This window comes from Teleopsis dalmanni, chromosome 1 (genome assembly GCF_002237135.1).
Source record: "Teleopsis dalmanni isolate 2A chromosome 1, ASM223713v2, whole genome shotgun sequence".
In the NCBI taxonomy this organism is placed as follows: domain Eukaryota; kingdom Metazoa; phylum Arthropoda; class Insecta; order Diptera; family Diopsidae; genus Teleopsis; species Teleopsis dalmanni.
This window is the reverse complement of record NC_051846.1, coordinates 96865061-96869252: the sequence shown is the minus strand read 5'-3', so window position 1 is coordinate 96869252 and position 4192 is coordinate 96865061.

The following is a 4192-nucleotide window of genomic DNA, read 5'->3' as shown; positions in this document are numbered from 1 at the left end:
CGGTGCCACCAAGTGCAAGCCAAGCTGCTCACGATGGGCACCTTTAAACTAAAAAAGCTGTCGTCATACACACTGGTTGACGGCAGTAGCAAACAACTTGACCACATAACCAGTGATTCATCAGTAGCAGAAAAACAACCACTCATAAATAGTGAACCTCTTTTTGTCGTCGATCGCAAATCATGTTTTCGTTTCTTGGTTGACTCGGGCTCAGTTGTATCAGTAGTGCCACGGCATTTGGTGAAATTCAAAACAACACAAGGAGAGCTCCAACTATACGCAGGGAATCGAACTCTCATTACCACATTTGGCAACAACACAATGGAATTTGACCTAGGTTTACGGAGATCATTTAGGTGGCAATTTATCATCGCTGATGTCGAAGTTGCTATTATTGGTGCTGATTTCTTAAACCATTTTCATTTGTTAGTTGATCTGAGAAGCAAACAACTTATAGACATGACGACGAAGCTTAACATACGAGGTGATCTTTCAGCTTCTCCGCCATCAACCATATCTACAATAGATGAGATAGCCAAGTTCAGCAATCTGCTCAAAGAATTCGTTGATAATACACGACCAGTGTTGAAACAGTCACTTCACGACACGCAATAGAATGGGGTGACTCATCAAATTGAGACAAGAAGCAACATTGTATTTGATCGTCCCAGAAGGTTATCTGGACAGAAACTTGCTGTGGCAAAAGCCGAAATCACTCTATTACTGGACCAAGGTATTTGCCGTTTATCAAAAAGTCCATGGGCAAGTCCCCTACATATGGTGACGAAAAATAATGGTGGCTGCGTTCTTGTGGCGACTATCGAAAATTGAAATCAATAACGATACCGGATAGGTATCCTATCGCTCATGTGCATGATTTTGCGGAAAAGTTACACAACAAAACGCTGTTTTCAGCACTCGACTTGGTGAAAGCATATTACCAAATCCCAATAGCAGAGGACGACATTCAAAAAACTGCCGTGAGCACACCTTTTGGCCTGATTGAGTTCCAGTACATGCCGTTCGGATTCAAAAACGAATGAAGACATTCCAACGTTTCATGGACCAAATTTTTCGATGCCTTGATTTCGTGTATTGCTATATTGACGACATTCTCATAGCTTCAACGTTCATAGAGGAACATGAACGTCATCTCCGAACAGTGTTTACCATTTTGCGCTAACATAGACTCAGGATAAATGTCAACAAATGTCAATTTGGTAAATCGGAAATTCTCTTTCTGGGCTACATGGTCAGCAAGAATGGCATTAAACCACCACAGGACCGCATTGAAGCAATATTGAATTATAAACAACCTGGCACAGTCAGTGACCTAGCACAGTTTCTAGGTGTTCTGAATTACTACCGGCGTTGTATACCACACTTATCGCAACATCAAGCATAGCTTAGTGATCTGGTACGAAACATCAAAAAGAATGACAAACGAAAAATCTCTTGGACTCCCGAAAGTCTCGATGCGTTCAATAACTGTAAACACAGTGTTGCGAATGCTGCACTAATTGCACATCCAGCACCTGATGCTGAGCTGGCACTTATCTGTGATACATATGACGTTGCTATTGGCGCTGCCGTAGAACAATATGACCAGGGCACTTGGGTACCACTCGGATTTTTTTCGAGAAAACTCTCAGCAACTGAAAAAACTTACAGCGCATATGATAGAGAATTATTAGCAATCTACAGCGTCATTCGTTTTTTCAAACACCTCCTAGAGGCACGAGTGTTCGTCATTAAAACGGACCACAAACCGCTGATATATGCTTTCAAACAGAAACCAGAGAAGGCGTCACCACGACAGCTCCGCCATCTCGACTATACATATTTCCCAATTTTCAACAACCATTGTACACCTTTCTGAAAGTGACAATGCTGTGGCAGATGCTCTTTCTCGCATTTCAGCTGTATCGCTGCCAACTACTGTCAGTTTATCAACCGTTGCAGAGGAACAACAAAACGATCAAGAGTTAAAAACGCTGTTGCACGGGGAAACATCTTTGAAACTGCAAGCAAAAATTCCTTGTTCTGCGATGTGTCTACAGGAACAATTCGGCCATACGTGCCAGGATCTCTGCGTCATAAAGTTTTCGCATCAATTCACGACATGTCACACCCCAGTGGAATATCCACCCTGCATCAGATAAAACAAAAATACGTCTGGCCTTCCATGCCAATTGATATAGTTGAATGGGCGCGAAATTGTTTACCCTGTCAACGAGCAAAAATACACAGACCCAATAATTTTCGGCCAATTAAAATCGACATGCCAGACAACCGTTTCGACCATGTACATTTCGACATCATTGTGATGCCAATGGATAAAGGGTATCGCTATTGTTTAACAATAATTGATCGTTTTTCAAGGTGGCCTGGAGCAATACCTTTAAAAGACATTACGGCAAACACCATAGTATCTGTTTTTTGGTCAAACTGGGTGGCGAGATTTGGATGCCCGCAAACCATAACAACGGACCGGGGCCTACAATTTGAATCAGCTTATTTCAAAGCCATGACCAAAATGATAGGAGCAAAACACGTCCACACCACGTCATACCGCCCACAGGCAAACAGTATGATTGAACGCTGGCACCGTTCTTTAAAAGCAGCACTAATGTGTCACGAAGTAGAATCCTGGACAGAATTACTACCAACAGTCCTGCTAGGTCTACGAACGTGTTTCAATGAAGATCTGCAAGCTTCAACTGCTGAGATGCTGTATGGTTCCCCGATTCGACTACCGAACGAGTTTGTTGAGGACGACCAACGATGCACCAACCCGCAGATTTTCATAGAGGAGTTTCGCAAACACACGCGATTAGTGCGACCGACTCCCGCAACACATCACCGGAACAATGTTTCATTTGTGTTGAAAAACCTTTACAACTGTTCACACGTCCTGCTTAGGACTGATTCTGTTCGTCGCCCGTTGGAGCCACCGTACACTGAATCATTTAAGGTACTCAGTAGACCAACGGACCGAACTTTCGTAATTGAGATCCAGGGAAAAGAGACCATAGATTCAGCAGAAATGTTCAAACCTGCTTTCATTACTAAAGAAGTAGATGTGAAGGAGGCAACGAAAAACCCACACATGCACATAAAGAGAAACCAGGTGAGGTTTTCACAATAGACAATACTGGAAGGGGGGTACTGTGGCGACAGTGCAACCAATACGGCAACACAGAAAATATCCAATTGTCATTCTTGAAGAAAAAATACACCTGGCAATGCTTAAAAGATAAAAGCACATGTAAATAGTTGATGGTTAATTTTTCTAGAGTAAAGTTGTATCGTTTTGTAGTTTGAAGAAAGTAGTTTTGTATTATATTGTATTTTAAATAAAATAGTCAAAAGAAACGACTAAAACTAAAAATGTTGCTATAAATTTTGATAATAATAATCCATTTCATTTTATTATAAAGTTAAAATTCCTTTTTTGCACCTGCTAATTGCATTATGTTTAGTTTTTAAGATTTGATTACATAATTGTCAATTTCTAATCAGAAAGATACAATTAAAAATAAAATAATATGAACAAAAAAAAAAATGTGTTATATTGTTGTGAGGTTATAAACTAGCCTGGTCAAATAATGATGTTTAACGACATGCTGTCTACATATGTAGTTGGAAACCTTTTTAATTGCTTCTGACATGATAAACGGTTTGATTAAGGACATTAGCAAACAATTAATCAAAGGACATATCAAAGGACATATCAAAGGACATATCAAAGGACAATCAAAGGACACGCCAACAAAGGCAGAAATATTGAACAACAATATATATCATTATATTTTAGCAACGTTTTAGAAATAATAAAAACAACCAAAAACGAAAAGTAGTCATTGATAGAATTATTGGATGTCTCAACTTATCTCGTGGTCGTTGCTATTTACTGTGGTATGCTCAGCGTTACCAAAGTCGTCACAGTAAATTTTGTTAATTCTGATCAAAATATTCAAATTCGTGGTTTCTGTTAAATTATAGCAGGTGTTTTTTTAGCTATATGAGAACTATCGCTATCGACAACTATGGTTTGACAGCTAAGAATGTCAAACTGTGGTGACATTTCTGTTCAGTTAGATTTGTCAATTCATCATGAATTGTGCAAAGCTAGAACAACGCTTTCAAATTGTTGAAATTTATTTTGAAAAAAATAAAAATGTTTGCGAAA